The following is a 20,216-nucleotide window of genomic DNA, read 5'->3' as shown; positions in this document are numbered from 1 at the left end:
GAGACGTTCTCCGGTCAATAACCAACAGCGGGATCTGGATACCCATGTTGGCTCCCACATGTTCCATGATGATCTCATCGGATGAACCACGATGTCAAGGACTCAATCGATCCCGTATACAATTCCCTTTGTCTAGCGGTATTTTACTTGCCCGAGATTCGATCGTCGGTATACCGATACCTTGTTCAATCTCGTTACCGGCAAGTCACTTTACTCGTTCCGTAACACATCATCCCGTGATCAACTCCTTGGTCAATTGCGCATATGATGATGTCCTACCGAGTGGGCCCAGAGATACCTCTCCGTTTACACGGAGTGACAAATCCCAGTCTCGATCCGCATAAAACAATAGATACTTTCGGAGATACCTGTAGTGCACCTTTATAGTCACCCAGTTACGTTGTGACGTTTGATACACCCAAAGCACTCCTACGGTATCCAGGAGTTACACGATCTCATGGTCAAAGGAAGAGATACTTGACATTGGCAAAGCTCTAGCAAATGAACTACACGATCTTTGTGCTAGTCTTAGGATTGGGTCTTGTCCATCACATCATTCTCCTAATGATGTGATCCCGTTATCAACGACATCCAATGTCCATAGCCAGGAAACCATGACTATCTGTTGATCACAACGAGCTAGTCAACTAGAGGCTCACTAGGGACATATTGTGGTCTATGTATTCACACGTGTATTACGATTTCCAGATAATACAGTTATAGCATGAATAAAAGACTATTATCATGAACAGAGAAATATAATAATAACACTTTTATTATTGCCTCTAGGGCATATTTCCAACATCATTAGCTTCAGGCACACTGGTTGGTTCAAGCTCCACATTGGCTTCAGCCATGACAACGTCATTGGCTTCACTTGCGTTGGTTGTGGCAGCTTCAGGATTTTCAACCTCCACTTGAGGAGCTGGAGGGTCAGGCACAGACACGTTCACTTCATGAATTGTTTCTTCAGGCATGGGGGAAGGAGAGACACGTTCTTGTTGACGTTCTTCATTGGCTGATGCAGCCAGATTGTCTTCAGCAGCTTGTGCTTCAGATACAGAGACATTCACAGTTGGAGTGGCTTCAGAGAAGACTTGACGTGCAACAGGGTGACGGTGCACTTCTTCTTCTGGAACGCTCGAAAGAGGGACTTGAGGCCTTGGTCCTTTGCGAAGCCTTTGTAGTACAGGCGACGCCTTTGGAGATGGAGTGGGAAGGTCCTTATCCTCTTCAACTTGTACGGATGGTGTGGTTTGTTGTTGTTGGGGAGTACTGGGCGAGTCTTGTTGCTGTGGGTGATCAGCCCACGATGCATCCTGAGCAATTGGCGTCAAAGGACGACCAATGCTGATGTTTTCACTGTTCGCACGAACAGGCGATGATACCACATTATATTCGATCTGAGGAAGAACTTCATCATCTTCAACATTGTCATGATGACCAATGTCTTCAGCAGCGGTGGGTTCAGCTGCTGGTATATCTCCAGCTTCAGGAGCCTCTGTGGAAGCAGGCTCATGAACAGTCATGTGAAGTTCTTGGGATGCAGATGCAGGACGAACCACTGAGATGGGTTCAACAACAAGGGGCTCTGTGGGAGCAGCCCGACTCTTCTTGGTCTTGCGCTTCTTCTTGGAGGGAGCGGCATCAGAGGCTTCGGTGTTCTTCCTCTTTCTGGCTTCAGCCTCGGCAGCCCTCGTCTTCTTCTGTTCAGAAGCGCTTGTGGTGACCTTTGGCTTCAAGCCAGTCATGCTGCTCGGGAAGATAATGCATGGGGCTTCTTGGCTTGAAGGTGCAGGCTGGTCAGCAGAAAGCTTCCTATTTTTCTTTGCAGCCATCCTGGGGTCAATACCAGGACGGCCAAGTGACTTGCGCTTCTCAGCCTCATTGTAGGCAAGCACACACTTATCAGCCAAACGCTTCATGCGCTCACGAGAGCCTTGAGCTTCTTGGCGCTTCTTCAGAAAAGCTTCTTAAGCTCATGCAGCATGACTTTGAAGTTTCGGACGTCTTGAACACTTAGCTTGGCCACATGCTTCTTAAATTGAGCTTTCTCATAATCAATCTTGTTCTTCAGCTCAACGATGCGTTGAGCAAGAGCTAGCTCAGAAGCAATGGCGCCACTGAAGGCGACACTGAGGCCAATGGGAAGCTGTAAATCTTCAAAGCTGACATTGGGGGTGTCGAACCACTCATCAATGAAATTGTGGATGATGGCCACATCAAAGAGAGGCAAGTTGTTGAAGATTTCTGCTTCTTCCTTGCTCTTTATCAGTTGTTCAAGGGCATCATCAGCAAGATCTTCACCACTTGACAGATCAATGGGTTCTTCACGCAGAATGGCGGCAGGAGTCAAGGCTTGATCAGTATGCCTGACAAGTTGCTTTTTCTTCTCCATCTTCTTGGAGATACGGGATTGATCTTCAGACTGCACACTGGCTTCAGGAGGTGCAGTGGCCAGAGGCTTCGCGTGTAAAGCTTTTGGAGGTGATGATTTAGAAGCCTTTAGCTTCTTTTGCTTCTGTGGCTTCGAAGGAGGAGCTGGGGCTTCATCAATGTCAGCATCATTATCTGAATGATCTACTTTGGCACCTTGGACCAAGATGTAAGTGATGAGGCCATCAAGGTTTGCAAAGGGGCCAATTCTGTTTTCTTCAGCTTCACGTGTGCCATCATCACGGGGAGCAGAGGGACCAGGATTGAAGTCTAATCCCCGTGACTTCTTGTTTTCCTTTGCTGAAGCCTTAGCAAACTGGAAGTTGCGCTTGAAGAGATTGTCGTCACGACACCAGAGCAATGATGATGGGTCGGCTTCTTCAGGCTGTGGCCCACGGACCATACAAGGATAGAATTCTTGCGCAATGGCTTCAGCTTTGTTCTTGGGGGGAAGGCCTTGATAGAGAATATCACCCCAAGGGCTCTTGATAGCATTTTTCTCTGCGTACTCCTGGGTGACGAACTTGTACTTATACCACTGTTCAGCCCAATAGCGTCGAATCCATTGGATTCGAGTCTTGCGCTGATTGTAATCTTCTTCGGGATATGTTTTATACATTTCTGCCAGATCATTAGGCAGATCCCTTGATGTTCCCCCACGACCTTGTCTGACACCCTTCCTTGCTGATTTTTCTGCAGCCATGAACTTCAAGCTGAATGGCTTCAATACGTTCAGAGGCTTCAGAGATTTACGCTTGCTGGTCAAGCAGGAACTGGCTTCAGGAGAATTGATATGATGCTGTAAGTATTCTGCAAACGAATGCAGACTATGAGAACCAAGGGATTCTCCCACGGACATGTACCTGTGACAGCATTAGAGATGCGAGGGAAGGGGAAGAGGTCATATGCATTCTCAGAAGATTTTGAAGATAAATCAGTTTGAAGATATTGACCTCATGATGCGAAGACATTCACTTACACAGGTGGGTTGGTTCTAGATTTGTACCAATCCGTGAATGAGTACAAGTGAGGAATCAAACTAGACAGGAAATCTAAGTGAATTGACTCGGCAGTATGAGATGCAGACAGAATAGATCTAACATTGAATAGGCAGAAACTACTTTTGGTAAACAGGATGAATCTTGAAGATCAAAAAGGTGGTAAAAATTGACTCGACAGAATAGAGCACGAAGAACTGCTAGATGGGAAGAATAGGAGACCGAGCAGTTCAGCCCACCGTGCCCTAATTGGCGACGGAGGACACCTACGGCGACGGTGGAGAGGACGATGTCCGCGGCCAGCGTGAGGACGGCGTCGGAGAAGTCGCGGCAGCTAAGCGCTTCGTCGCCGGCGTCGTCGCGAGCTAACGGTGGCGCTAGGGTTTTGACGGAGGTGGAGAGGTGGAAGAAGGATTTCTTTACCGCAGGGGACAAGTATTTATAAGTAGGTGAGAGACACAGCGCAATTACGATGGTGCCCCTGGCGGTTCACATCTGAGGGGTACGTGGCAAGCATGCAACATACTTAGAATTGTCCCACGTTCCCACGCCCGCCAGGCATGTCGGAGAGTTGTTCCGGCTTCACCGGATTTCAACAATAAAGATAGGTCATTTAAAACAGATTTAATGTTTGTCTCTTTGCCTTCTGCTGACTAGGACGCAGAGAAGACATTTGACAGTTTCAATAGAATGCATATGATTTGGACAGATAGAGTTTGAGATAGGAAGCATAGAGAGGTTAGGGTCCGATCACATTCACTTAGTTCAAAAGAATCAACTTGAAGACATAGCTATAAGTAAATGCTGTAGAGGGCAGAGCGCTAGTATGTATACATATATGCAATCAAATCATCATAGCGCAGAAAATCATGAAGATAAATTGAAACTAAAGACAAACCAAATGCGAAGTCTTTGCAAAAGTAACGCCATGAGTGAAACACTTCAAACAGAGAAATTTGGTGGTGGCGTTACCCACCGTATAGGAAGTATTAGACCCAGACACGGCGCACAATTATCGTGGCGCTCCGAAGTCAAATTCCATGTTAATGTATTCACACTCAGAGAGTAAATCTTCATTGATTGAAAATATACATTACTTTGTGTGTTGCACATCTAAGTCATCTACATGCATAAGTGTTAGGATGTGTGTCTGATCATAGGACATTCGAGGATTCCAAGATATTTAGCTCACACCGTAACTTGCAAAACCTTTTCTCATCCAAGGGCTTTGTGAAGATATCTGCCAGTTGCTCTTCAGTGTTGACGTGCATGATATCTATATCTTTCTTCATAACATGATCTCTGAGAAAGTGATGACGAATTTCAATGTGCTTTGTCTTCGAGTGCTGGACTGGATTGTTGGCTATCTTGATGGCACTTTCATTGTCGCAGAAGAGAGGTACTTGTTTCAGGTTGATGCCATAATCCTTGAGAGTTTGCTTCATCCATAGAAGTTGAGCACAACATGATCCAGCAGCAATGTATTCAGATTCAGCAGTTGAGAGTGATACACAGTTCTGCTTCTTTGAAGACCAACAGACAAGTGATCGACCAAGAAAATGACATGTGCCTGATGTAGACTTGCGATCCACCTTGTCACCAGCATAATCAGCATCTGAGAATCCAACTAGGTCAAACCTTGAGCCCTTTGGATACCATAATCCGAGTGTTGGGGTGTAAGCCAAATATCGAAGAATTTGCTTCACAGCTAAGTGATGCGATTCCTTTGGTGCCGCTTGGAATCGAGCACACATGCAAACACTAAGCATAATATCTGGCCCAGATGCACATAGATAAAGTAAAGAACCAATCATGGAGCAGTATACCATTTGATCGAACTCTTTACCATTGTCGTCGGGACCAAGGTGGTGTTTGGCTGGCATTGGCGTCGTGCAGCCTTTGCAGTCTTCCATTCCAAACTTCTTCAGACAATCTTTGAGGTATTTTTCTTGAGATATGAAGATGCCATTTCGTTGCTGACAAATTTGAAGACCAAGGAAGAACTTCAGCTCACCCACCATGGACATTTGATATTGCTCTTGCATCATGTACCCAAACTCATCATTGTACTTCTGGTTGGTGCAGCCGAAGATTATGTCATCCACATATATTTGGCACACAAACAGTTCACCATCATATGTCTTCGTGAAGAGTGTGGGATTGAGGGATCCAGGTTTGAAGCCTTTGCTCTTCAGGAAGTCTTTGATTGTATCATACCAGGCACGAGGAGCTTGTTTGAGGCCATACAGTGCTTTGTTTAGCTTGTACACCATATCAGGATGTTTTGGATCTTCAAAGCCAGGTGGTTGTGCGACATATACTTCTTCTTAAATCTTGCCATTGAGAAATGCACTCTTTACATCCATTTGATATAGCAGATGTTGTGATGATTAGCGTAGGCCAGCAGTATGTGAATAGCTTCAAGTCTAGCCATAGGGGCAAATGTTTCATCAAAGTCAATTCCTTCAACTTGAGTATATCCTTGTGCCACTAGACGTGCTTTGTTTCTGATGACTTGACCATGCTCATCTTGTTTGTTCCGATATATCCATTTAGTGCCAATAATGTTATGCTTGCGAGGATCAGGGCGCTTGTCAAGTTCCCAAACATTATTCAGCTTGAACTGTTGAAGTTCTTCTTGCATGGCTTGAATCCATTCAGGTTCCATAAAGGCTTCAGCAACTTTCTTGGGTTCAGATATTGATACAAATGAAAAATGCCCACAGAAATTTGTTAACTGTGTTGCTCTTGAGCGCGTAAGCGGACCAGGCGCATTGATGCTGTCAATTATCTTCTCAATTTGTACTTCATTTGCAACACGAGGATGAACTGGACGAAGACCTTGCTCATGCTGATCATTGCCATCATTGGAAGTATTGTCTTCAGTCTGAGCATTGTCTTCAGGTTGGTTTGGTGCAGAAATGATAAGTTCCTCTTCAGGCTGTGCTTCAGAGGGCATGATCTCACCAGTTCCCATCAGCTTGATAGATTCACTGGAAGGAGCTTCATCAAGTGTGCTTGGCAGGAGCTCTCGTTGTGAACCATTGGTTTCATCAAATCGCACATCCACTGTTTCAATGATTTTGTAGTGGAAGAGGTTGAACACTCTGTAAGAGTGCGAATCCTTTCCATAGCCAAGCATGAAGCCTTCGTGAGCTTTGGGTTCAAATTTTGACTTGTGATGGGGATCCTTGATCCAGCATCTAGCTCCAAAGACTCTGAAGTAACTGACATTTGGCTTCTTGCCAGTAAGGAGCTCATAGGATGTTTTCCCCAGAAGCTTATGGATGTAGACACGGTTGATGATGTGACAAGCTGTATCAATGGCTTCAGGCCAGAACTTTCTTGGTGTCTTGTACTCGTCAAGCATTGTTTGAGCCATCTCGATGAGGGTTCTGTTCTTGCGCTCTACAATGCCGTTTTGCTGAGGTGTGTATGGAGCAGAAAATTCATGAGTGATTCCCATTGTATCCAGATAAAGATCAAGCCCGGTGTTCTTGAATTCAGTGCCGTTATCACTTCTGATATGCTTGATCTTGACGCCATAATTGTTCATTGCTCGATTGGCGAATCGTCTGAAGACATCTTGTACTTCAGTCTTATAGAGAATTACGTGCACCCATGTATATCTTGAGTAGTCATCAACAATGACGAAGCCATAGAGACACGTCGTTGTTGTGAGGGTGGAGTAGTGGGTAGGTCCAAATAAGTCCATGTGTAGCAGTTCGAAGGGTTGAGATGTTGTCATGATTGTCTTCGAGGGGTGCTTGGCCCTCGTCATCTTCCCAGCTTCGCAAGCACCACACAAATGATCTTTCTTGAACTTGACACATTCGATGCCTATGACATGCTTCTTCTTGACGAGAGTGTGCAAGTTCCTCATGCCAGCGTGCCCCAGCCTTCGATGCCACAGCCAGCATTCTGAAGCTTTTGCAAGAAGACATACGGCAAGCTGTGGACCTGCTGAGAAATCTACCATGTATAGATCACCTTTCCTATACCCTTCAAAGACTAGAGACTTGTCAGATTCCATTAGTACAAGGCAACGATATTTTCCAAATATCACAATCATGTTTAAGTCACAAAGCATTGAGACAGACATTAAGTTGAATCCAAGGGATTCAACAAGCATCACTTTATCCATGTGTTGAACCTTTGAGATTGCAACTCTACCTAGACCCAATACCTTGCCTTTACCAGTGCCAACAAATGTGATTTGACTCTTCTCGGATGGACGTAAGGTTGAGTCCATGAGAAGACTTCGATCACCAGTCATATGATTAGTGCATCCGCTGTCAATAATCCATTCTGAAGCTTTTGGTGACATGCCCTACAGTGCAGTTAGGAGGATAGGCTTCACAAGGTATGTTGTGAAGCATAAGCAGTTGATGCACACTTGGATTATCACAGCATAGATGAAAGTTTGCACACAGTATGATAGGTAAGCGATTCATATGTGGAATACATAGTAAGTCATTTTATCATGCGTCCCTTTGTGTTTTAGGTCCCCAGTAATAATATGGACGCCATTGATTGCTGGCTGGAGACCACATTCTGCAAAAGAGAGTTAATTCTTCTTCACCACCCACATTTTCAGGGGTGGCTTAGAAGCAATGAGTCTAAGTGCAGCATCTGAGAATTTCGGCTTTGAAGCCCTAGCAAATAGCCTTGCAGGAGATGAATGATACTCATGTGAATAAGCAGAAAAGTTTTTAGTTCTATGAACATAGTGGTTTGAAGACATATGCTCATATTCATGAGTCTGAGTATGATTTCCCTGCAAAACATTGGCGTTAGGGTGACTCAGGTGAGTCCTGTGTTCGTAAGTAGCCGTTGGACCACATGATGCCTTTGGTCTGGGGTTTGTCTTCTTCCCTGGTGGTGTCATGATGACATTCACTGGAAGATTCTCAAGGCAGCTTTTGGGAACCCAGATCTTCTTCATAGGAGGTCCATTCCTGCAGTTAGTACCAATATACCTGGCAAACACTTCACCATTCTGATTTTGAACAGTTTATAGTTTGCATCAAAGGATTCATCAATGATAATAGGATTAGCACAGGTAAATCCAGATAAAGTGGATGGATCCACTGAAGGTTCCTTTGCAGCAACCCATGTGGTTTTGGGATACTGCTCAGGCTTCCAATAGGAACCATCAACATTCATTTTCCTCTCGAACCCAACACCCTCTTTCCTAGGGTTTAGGTTCAGAATATGCTTTTTGAGGACATCACAAAGTGTCTGATGCCCTTTCAGACTTTTATGCATCCCTGTTTCAAGTAATGTCTTCAACCTAGCATTTTCATCAGCAATACTAGTGGTATCCTCAGAAGAGGGGTTAGTTACCACATCAGTAGTTGAAGACAGAGCAACAGTAGCAGCAGTGGAACATTTAGCAACAGAAGTAGCGTTATCACGCTCAATGCATTTTAGACATGGTGGTTCAAATTCATCCTGAGCGGGACTGATCTGTTGAGCGCGAAATGACTCATTCTCTTTTTGAAGATCTTCATGAGTCGCTTTCAGTTTCTCAAGCTCTTGCTTCCTTTGAAGATAATCATAGGAGAGCTTTTCATAAGTGGTTGAGAGCGTCTCATGAAGACTTTCAAGTTCTTGATACTTAGCATGAAGATTTTTTATGTCTTCAACTAAGGACTGTGAACGTGTCATTTCCGCGTCCAATAGGTCATCGCTTTTGTCTAATAGTTTTTGAGTATGTTCCATAGCCCTTTGTTGTTCAGTAGCAATTTTAGCAAGTGTTTTGTAGCTGGGTTTAGATTCACAATCAGAGTCATCTTCACTTGATGTTTGAAAGTAAGCATCGCGCGATTTTACCTTGGCACCGCGTGCCATGAAGCAGTAGGTGGGAGCAGGATCGTCCTTGTCATCATAAGCGTTGGTGTGGGAGTCATTGTCTTCAGAGTTGAAGATGGACTTTGCGACATAAGCTGTGGCCAGAGTCGGACTCAGCTTCAGATTCCACCTCTGCCTCCTCAGAAGCAGACTCCTCCTCTGAATCCATTTCCTTGCCAACAAAAGCACGAGCCTTGCCAGATGAGCTCTTCTTATGAGATGAGGATTTTGATGTGGACTTGGAAGAAGACTTTGATGATTTCTTCTTCTTCTTGTCATCAGAGTCATATTCCTTGCTCTTCTTCTTTTTCTTCTTGTTGTCCCACTGAGGACACTCAGAGATGTAGTGCCCAGGCTTCTTACACTTGTGACATGTTCTCTTCTTGTTGTCTTGAGTGGAAGCTTCATCATTTCTTGAACTGGATCGTGAAGACTTTCTGAAGCCCTTCTTCTTGGTGAATTTCTAGAACTTCTTCACAAGCATAGCAAGCTCCCTTCCAATGTCTTTAGGATCGTCAGAACCGCAGTCAGATTCTTCTTCTTCAGATGAGGAAACAACTTTTGCCTTCAAAGCACGAGTTCGGCCGTAGTTGGGGCCATAGATATCTCTTTTCTCAGAAAGCTGGAACTCATGTGTGTTGAGCCTCTCAAGTATATCAGACGGATCGAGTGTCTTGAAGTCAGGACGTTCTTGTATCATGAGGGCAAGGGTGTCAAAGGAGGTGTCAAGTGATCTCAGCAGTGTCTTGACAATTTCATGCTTGGTGATCTCAGTGGCGCCGAGAGCCTGAAGCTCATTTGTGATGTCGGTGAGGCGATCAAACGTGAGCTGGACATTTTCATTGTCGTTTCTCTTGAAGCGATTGAAGAGATTGTGAAGAACACTGATCCTCTGGTCTCTCTGTGTAGAGACGCCTTCATTGACTTTGGACAGCCAGTCCCAAACTAGCTTTGACATTTCCAGAGCACTCACACGGCCATATTGTCCTTTGGTCAGATGACCACAGATGATGTTCTTTGCAGTCGAGTCCAGTTGAATGAACTTCTTGACATCAGTAGGGGTGACACCTTCACCAGTTTTGGGAATGCCATTCTTGACGACATACCAGAGGTCGACATCAATGGCTTCAAGATGCATGCGCATCTTATTCTTCCAGTAGGGATATTCTATTCCATCGAACACGGGGCAAGCAGCGGAGACTTTGATTATCCCTGCAGTCGACATAGCTAAACTCTAGGTGGTTAAACTGAATCACACAGAACAAGGGAGTACCTTGCTCTGATACCAATTGAAAGTGCTAGTTATCGACTAGGGGGGTGAATAGGCGATTTTTATCAAAGTCTTCAAAACATGGAAGTTTCAATGACAAAAAATAGAAATAACCTAATTGATATGCAGCGGAAGATAAACTACAACAAGCAAGCCATAGTCAAGTATGCAATAGCGTTAACGTACGAAGACTAATAGCAGCTAGGTAGTAGGATCAGGATGGAAGATAGTATGAAGCCAATCAACAATAGTAGTCAAGCAATGAAGTCAATCAGATAAGACAGATAAGCAACGACTTCACGAAGACAAACTCAAGGTAAAGGAGGGAAGAGATAGAACCAGTCACTTGTTGAAGACACATGATTTGTTGGACTAGTTCCAGTTGATGTGACAACTGTACGTCTGGTTAGGGAGGCTGAGATTCAACTCAGAAGACCGTGTCTTCACCTTATTCCCCTTGAGCTAAGGTCACTTAGTCCTCGCCCAATCACTCTGGTAAGTCTTCAAGGTAGACTTCCAAACCTTCACAGACTTCGTTCACCCGGCAATCCACAATGACTCTTGGATGCTCAGAACGCGATGCCTAACCGGCTGGAGGATACACAGTCCTCAAGTGTAATAAGTCTTTAGGTCACACAGACAGAAAGACTTCAGTGATGCCTAACACTCTTTGGCTCTGGGTGTTTGGGCTTTGTCCTCGCAAGGATTTCTCTCTCTCAAATGCTTCGAGGTGGGTTGCTCTCAAACAACAAAAGCCGTATATTAACTCTGAGCAGCCACCAATTTATGGTGTAGGGGGTGGGCTATTTATAGCCACTAGGCAACCCGACCTGATTTGTCCAAAATGACCCTGGGTCACTAAGGAACTGACACGTGTTCCAACGGTCAGATTTCAAACACAGCGGCAACTTTACTTGGGCTACAAGCAAAGCTGACTCATCCAGCTCTGGATAAGGTTTGCTCTCATTGTCTTCGCTCGAAGACATAGGATTTGAGTTGAGCATCACTTCAGTCACTCTAACTTAGTTCACTTGGACCCCACTTAACAGTACGGTGGTTCCTATGACTCAACAAAGAAGAAAAGGAAGCAATGAATCCACACAGTCTTCGCGCTCCATAGTCTTCACTCAATGTCTTCTCATGTCATAGTCTTCAATATGAATATCTTCTCATACCACCATTGTCTTCAATGTCTTCATACATTTTAGGGGTCATCTCCGGTAGGTAAACCGAATCAATGAGGGACACTACCTGCGTTATCCTCCAATTCTCACAAATGCATTAGTCCCTCAACCAACTTTGTCGTCAATACTCCAAAACCAACTAGGGGTGGCACTAGATGCACTTACAGTTCATCTCCACCGTCGACCTCCTCCAGCCTCCACGGATACCGTCGACCTGCTCCAGCCTCCACGGGCTCCTGTTCATCCAGCCTTCACCGCGCGCTACTCCACCGGCTACTGTTCAACCACCCCTCCACCGGCTACTGTTCATCCAGCCCTCCACCGTCTACTGTTCATCCAGCCCTCCACACCACGGGGTCCTATTCAACCACCCCTCCACGGCCACCCCTCCACCGTCTACTGTTCATCCAGCCCTCCACACCACGGGGTCCTGTTCAACCAACCCTCCACGGCCACCCTCCACCATCTACTGTTCATCCAGCCCTCCACACCACAGGGTCCTGTTCATCCAGAGGCAACGCCACCGCTCACTGTTCATCCAACCCCCCCCCCCCGCAACGCTCACTGTTCATCCAATCGATTGGCTTCAGTTAGCAGCAATAGCGAAGGAAACGCCCCATCGGGTTCAGTTAACAGTCATCGATCGATCGCTCGGGTTCAGTAACGCATAGCCTGCAGTGCAATCGCTCAGGTTCAGTTAGAGCCCAACGCCTCGCTCGGGTTCAGTTAGAGCCAACGCCTCGCACGTGTACGAGAGAAACGCGCATCGCTCGGCCCCCGACCTCCCACCATAACCGGCAACTCCCCGAAATTTTCCTACCCCTCGCTTCTACCACGGTTTTTTTCGTCATGGACGGCCCAAAGAATGTCAAGCAGCTGCGTCTCTGGCCCGCCCAGGACAAAAAGCCCATTTTCTATCATGATTTTTTGTCATAGAAGTAGGAGCCCACCACATCTATGATGATACCGGGTTCTGTCACAATTATCGTCATAGAAGTGTCATATGTATGACAGAAATTTTTTTCGTTCGGCCCAAAATGTCATGGATGTGTCTTTTTTTTGTAGTGCTTGCCGTTTTATTTGCCCTCTTTTTCCCGTTCGCCTCTTTTTCGCATGCCTCTTGTGTGATTGTGTGTCATGATGGCTCAAGATAATACTAAATTGTGTGATTTTTCCAATACCAACAACAATGATTTTCTTAGCACCCCGATTGCTCCTATTACCGATGCTGAATCTTGCGAAATTAATGCTGCTTTGTTGAATCTTGTCATGAAAGATCAATTCTCTGGACATCCTAGTGAAGATGCCGCTACACATCTAAACAACTTTGTTGATTTGTGCGTGCTACGTCTTGAGCATGCGTTGGTTTTCCTTGAAGAGGAAAGGGTGATGCAGCAATAGTAGCGTAAGTATTTCCCTCAGTTTTTGAGAACCAAGTTATCAATCCAGTAGGAGGCTCCTCAAAAGTCCCACGCACCTACACAAACAAACAAGAACTCGCAACCAACGCAATAAAGGGGTTGTCAATCCCTTCACGGCCACTTGAGAAAGTGAGATCTGATAGAGATAATATGAGAAGATAAATATATTTTGGTATTTTATAATATAGATTGAAAAAGTAAAGATGCAAATAAAAGTAGATTGAAAGATTATATGATAAAAGATAGACCCAGGGGCCATAGGTTTCACTAGTGGCTTCTCTCAAGATAGCATAAGTATTACGGTGGGTGAACAAATTACTGTCGAGCAATTGATAGAAAAGCGAATAATTATGAGATTATCTAGGCATGATCATGTATATAGGCATCACGTCCATGACAAGTAGACCGACTCCTGCCTGCATCTACTACTATTACTCCACACATCGACCGCTATCCAACATGCATCTAGAGTATTAAGTTCATCAGAATAGAGTAACACATTAAGAAAGATGACATGATGTAGAGGGATAAACTCATGCAATATGATATAAACCCCATCTTTTTATCCTCGATGGCAACAAAACAATACGTACCTTGCTGCCCCTGCTGTCACTGGGAAAGGACACCGCAAGATTGAACCCAAAGGTAAGCACTTCTCCCATTGCAAGAAAGATCAATCTAGTAGGCCAAACCAAACTGATAATTCGAAGAGACTTGTAAAGATAACTTAATCACACATAAAAGAATTCAGAGGAGATTCAAATATTTCTCATAGATAAACTTGATCATAAACCCACAATTCATTGGATCTCGACAAACACACCGCAAAAAGAGTTACATCGAATAGATCTCCAAGATCAAGGAGAACATGGTATTGAGATTCAAAGAGAGAGAAGAAGCCATCTAGCTAATAACTATGGACCCGAAGGTCTGTGGTAAACTACTCACAACTCATCGGAGAGGCTATGGTGTTGATGTAGAAGCCCCCCATGGTCGATTCCCCCTCCGGCGGAGCGCTGACGAAGGCTCCAAGATGGGATCTCGCGGATACAGAAGGTTACGGTGGTGGAAATAGTTTTTCGTGATCGCCTTTGATGTTCTCAGGGTACGTGGGTATATATAGGAGGAAGAAGTAGGTCGATGGACGCCTGGGGGGGCCACGAGATAGGGGGGCGTGCCTAGTAGGGGAGCGCGCCCTCCACCCTCGTGGCCGCCTTGATTGCTTCTTGACTTGCACTCCAAGTCCTCTAGATCACGTTCGTTCCAAAAATCATGCTCCCGAAGGTTTCATTCCGTTTGGACTCCGTTTGATATTCCTTTTCTTCGAAACACTGAAATAGGCAAAAAAAACAGCAATACGGGTTGGGCCTCCGGTTAGTAGGTTAGTCCCAAAAATTATATAAAAGTGTAAAACAAAGCCCATAAACATCCAAAACGGGTAATATAATAGCATGGAACAATCTAAAATTATAGATACGTTGGAGACATATCAAGCATCCCCAAGCTTAATTCCTCCTCGTCCTCGAGTAGGTAAATGATAAAAACAGAATTTTTGATGTGGAATGCTACCTGGCATAATTCTCAATGTAATTTTTTGTATTGTGGCATGAATGTTCAGATCCAAATGATTCAAAATAAAAGTTCATATTGACATAAGAAATAGTAATACTTCAAGCATAATAATCAAAGTAATCATGTCTTCTCAAAATAACATGGCTAAAGAAAGTTCATCCCTACAAAATCATACAGCTAGGCTATGTTTCGTTTTCATCACACAAAATACTCCCATCAAGAACAACCCCGGTTTCAGCCAAGCAATTGGTTCATACTTTTTAACGCGCTTCAGCCTTTTTCAACTCTCACGCAATACATGAGCGTGAGCCATGGATATAGCACTATGGGTGGAATAGAATATGATGATGGAGGTTGTGTGGAGAAGACAAAAAAGGAGAAAGTCTCACATTGACGAGGCTAATCAACGGGCTATGGAGATGCCCATCAATTGATGTCAACATGAAAAGTAGGGATTGCCATGCAACGGATGCACTAGAGCTATAAATGTATGAAAGCTCAACAAAATAAACTAGTGGGTGTGCATTCAACTTGCTTGCTCACGAAGACCTAGGGCATTTTGAGGAAGCCCATCGTAGGAATATACAAGCCAAGTTCTTTAATGAAAAATTCCCACTAGTATATGAAAGTGACAACATATGAGACTCGCTATATGAACAACATGGTGCTACTTTGAAGCACAAGTGTGGAAAAAGAGATAGTAACATTGCCCTCTTTTTTATTTTCTTTTTTTTGGGCCTTTCCTTTTTTCTATTTGGCCTTGGTTTTTTTGGCCTTTTTTATTTGGCCTTTCTTTTATTTTTATTTTTTTGGTGACAATGCTCTAATAATGATGATCATCACACTTCTATTTATTTACAACTCATGAATTACAACTCAAAACTAGAACAAGATATGACTCTATATGAATGCCTCCGGCAGTGTACCGGGATGGGCAATGAATCAAGAGTGACATGTATGAAAATTTATGCATGGTGGCTTTGCCACAAATACGATGTCAACTACATGATCATGCAAGGCAATATGACCATGATGATGCGTGTCATGATGATAAACGGAACGGTGGAAAGTTGCATGGCAATATATCTCGGAATGGCTATGGAAATGCCATAATAGGTAGGTATGGTGGCTGTTTTGAGGAAGATATAAGGAGGTTTATGTGTGATAGAGCGTATCGTATCACGGGGTTTGGATGCACCGGCGAAGTTTGCACCAACTCTCAGCTGAGAAAGGGCAATGGACGGTACCGAAGAGGCTAGCAATGATGGAAAGGTAAAAGTGTGTATAATCCATGGACTCAACATTAGTCATAAAGAACTCATATACTTATTGCAAAAGTTTTATTAGCCCTCGAAGCAAAGTACTACTACGCATGCTCCTAGGGGGGAGGTTGGTAGGAGTTAACCATCGCGCGCCCCCGACCTCCACTCAAGGGAAGGCAATCAAAAGAGCACCATATGCAATAAATTTGTTACAAAACTTTTACCATATGTGCATGCTACGGGACTTGCCAACTTCAACACAAGCATTCTTTAAATTCATAATCACCCAACTAGAATGACTCTAATATCACTACCTCCATATCTCAAAACAATTATCAAGTATCAAATTGATCATAGCATCCAATTCACTTCCTATGATAGTTTTTATTATACCCAACTTGGATGCCCATCATTCTAGGACCAATTTTATAACCATAGCAAATACCATGTTGTTCTAAGGGACTCTGAAAATAATATAAGTGAAGCATGAGAGATTAATAGTTTCTACAAAATTAAGCCATCGCCGTGCTCTAAAAGATATAAGTGAAGCACTAGAGCAAAAACTATCTAGCTCAAAAGATATAAGTGAAGCACATAGAGTATTCTAATAAATTATAATCAAGTGGGCTTCTCCCAAAAGGTGTGTACAGCAAGGGTGATTGTGGAAAACTAAAAAGTAAAGACTAGTATCATACAAGACGCTCCAAGCAAAACACATATCATGTGGCGAATAAATATATAGCTCCAAGTAAAGTTACCGATAAACGAAGACGAAAGAGGGGATGCCTTCCGGGGGCATCCCCAAGCTTAGTCTTTTGGCTATTCTTGAATATCTTGGGGTCCCATGGGTATCCCCAAGCTTAGGCTCTTGCCACTCCTTATTCCATAGTCCATCAAATCTTTACCCAAAACTTGAAAACTTCACAACACAAAACTCAACAGGAAATCTCATAAGCTCCGTTAGTGAAAGAAAGAAAAACCACCACATAAGGTACTGTAATGAACTCCTTATTTATTTATATTGGTTTTAAACCTACTATATTCCAAGTTCTCTATGGTTCATACCACTTAATACTAGCCATAGATGCATCAAAATAAGCAAACAACACACGAAAAATAGAATCTGTCAAAAACAGAACAGTCTGTAGTAATCTGTAACTCTCGAATACTTATGGAACTCTAAAACTCCTACCAAAATAGGAAGTCCTGGGAAATTTGTCTATTGATCTATAGCAAAAAGAATCAATGCAAAAGCACGTTTCTGTGAATTACTAAAATTATTTTCATGCACGCAAAGTTTCTGTTTTTCAGCAGAATCAAATTAACTAACACCATAGGCTATCCTATAGGTTCTACTTGGAAAAAACACTAACTAAAACATAAAAACACATCTAAACAGAAGGTAGATGCAAAATTTATTACTAAACAGAAACAAAAACAAAAAAACACAAATAAAAATTGGGTTGCCTCCCAACTAGCGCTATCGTTTAACGCCCCTAGCTAGGCATAAAAGCGAGGATAGATCTAAGTAATGCCATCTTTGGCACTCGAGAAGGCAAACGAGGGTTTCCTTTCCATGGCATTCATTCTTCTATTTAGGGAAAGCACATTGCCATTAATGGAAGAAGTAATATTAAGCACGTTACGGAAATTTGCATCTAAGCTAGCCTTCATCTCTTTGATAATTTCATTTTGATAAAAGCATAAGAGAGTGGTAGATTCAACCTTATCATTCATAGAGTGCCCAAATATAGTTTTCATTTTTTCATAGGTATCTATAGCATCCCCCTTAAGAATACCTTCTTCAAAAATAGAATCTAAAACTTGCCTGAAAGAAGCGGGTAAGCTAACATAGAAACTTTTTAGGTAAACTTAAATTTGATATTGTGGCACATAGCTAGACCGAATCCTTAATAACCTATCCCAAGCATCTTTTAAAGATTCATCAAGTAAATAGCGAAAAATTCCGGAGTCATCTTTATCAAAATTATTCAAGCTCTCATCGGTGACTCTGGTGGGTCTTTCCGTAACATCATTATTTATGAGCTTAGAGAGGATAGAAGGACTCTCCAAGGTACTAAAACCCTGGAAAGGACCCTTAGTTCTTTTTGATTCGGCCATGGCAACGGGAAGGCAAACAAAAAAGATAGAGGAGACTGGGAAAGAGAGGGCGAATAAAATGGCAAGGGTGAAGTGGGGGAGAGGAAAACGAGAGGCAAATGGAAAATAATGTAAATGCGAGGGAGATGAGTTTGTGGTGGGTACTTGGTATGTCTTGACTTGAGCAAAGACCTCCCCGGCAACGGCACCAGAAATCCTTCTTGCTACGTCTTGAGCTTTCGTTGGTTTTCCTTGAAGAGGAAAGGGTGATGCAGCAATAGTAGCATAAGTATTTCCCTCAGTTTCTGAGAACCAAGGTATCAATCCAGTAGGAGGCTCCTCAAAAGTCCCACGCACCTACACAAACAAACAAGAACTCGCAACCAACGCAATAAAGGGGTTCTCAATCCCTTCATGACCAATTGAGAAAGTGATATCTGATAGAGATAATATGATAAGATAAATATATTTTCAGTATTTTATAATATAGATTGAAAAAGTAAAGATGCAAATAAAATTAGATTGAAATCTTATATGATAATAGACCCGGGGGCCATAGGTTTCACTAGTGGCTTCTCTCAAGATAGCATAAGTATTACGGTGGGTGAACAAATTACTGTCGAGCAATTTATAGAAAAACGAATAATTATGAGATTATCTAGGCATGATCATGTATATAGGCATCACATCCGTGACAAGTAGACTGACTCCTGCCTACATCTACTACTATTACTCCACACATCAACTGCTATCCAGCATGCGTCTAGAGTATTAAGTTCATAAGAACAGAGTAACGCATTAAGAAAGATGACATGATGTAGAGGGATAAACTCATGCAATATGATATAAACCCCATCTTTTTATCCTCGATGGCAATAATACAATACGTGCCTTCCTGCCCCTGCTGTCACTAGGAAAGGACATCGCAAGATTGAACCCAAAGCTAAGCACTTCTCCCATTGCAAGAAAGATCAATCTAGTAGGCCAAACCAAACTGATAATTCGAAGAGACTTGCAAAGATAACTTAATCACACATAAAAGAATTCAGAGGAGATTCAAATATTTCTCATAGGTAAACTTGATCATAAACCCACAATTCATCGGATCGCGACAAACACACTGCAAAAAGAGTTACATCGAGTAGATCTCCAAGAAGATCAAGGAGAACATGGTATTGAGATTCAAAGAGAGAGAACAAGCCATCTAGCTAATAACTATGGACCCGAAGGTCTGTGGTAAACTACTCACAACTCATCGGAGAGGCTATGGTTAGAAGCCCTCCGTGGTCGATTCCCCCTCCGGCGGAGCGCCCATGAAGGCTCCAAGATGGGATCTCGCGGATACAGAAGGTTACGGTGGTGGAAATAGTTTTTCATGGTCGCTTTTGATGTTCTCGGGGTACGTGGGTATACATAGGAGGAAGAAGTAGGTCAGTGGACGCCCAAGGGGCCCACGAGATAGGGGAGTGCGTCCAGTAGGGGGGGGGCCCTCCACCCCCGTGGCCACCTCGATTGCTTCTTGACTTGCACTCCAAGTCCTCTGGATCACGTTCGTTCCAAAAATCACGCTCCCAAAGGTTTCATTCTGTTTGGACTCCGTTTGATATTCCTTTTCTTTGAAACACTGAAATAGGCAAAAAACAGCAATACGGGCTGGGCCTTCGGTTAGTAGGTTAGTCCCAAAAATGATATAAAAGTGTAAATAAAGCCCATAAACATCCTAAACGGGTAATATAATAGCATGGAACATTCAAAAATTATAGATACGTTGGAGACGTATCAGTGCGATATGCAAAAGAAGAGAGATGTGGATAATGATATTGTTAATTGAAGCTATTTCCGTTTTCACTTAGAGATCATGCTAAAACTTGGTTTTCGTCTTTGCCTAAAAATAGTATTGATTCATGGAATAAGTGCAAAGATGCTTTTATCTCTAAGTATTTTCCTCCCGCTAAGATCATCTCTCTTAGAAACAATATTATGTACTTTAAGCAACTTGATCTTGAACATGTTGCACAAGCTTGGGAGAGAATGAAATTAATGATACGTAATTGCCCTACACATGGTTTGAATTTATGGATGATTATACAAAAAATTTATGCCCGATTGAATTTTGCTTC

The sequence above is a fragment of the Triticum aestivum genome, chromosome 4B (genome assembly GCF_018294505.1).
Source record: "Triticum aestivum cultivar Chinese Spring chromosome 4B, IWGSC CS RefSeq v2.1, whole genome shotgun sequence".
In the NCBI taxonomy this organism is placed as follows: domain Eukaryota; kingdom Viridiplantae; phylum Streptophyta; class Magnoliopsida; order Poales; family Poaceae; genus Triticum; species Triticum aestivum.
The sequence above is the reverse complement of the archived record's forward strand: the minus strand, read 5'-3'. Positions refer to the sequence as shown.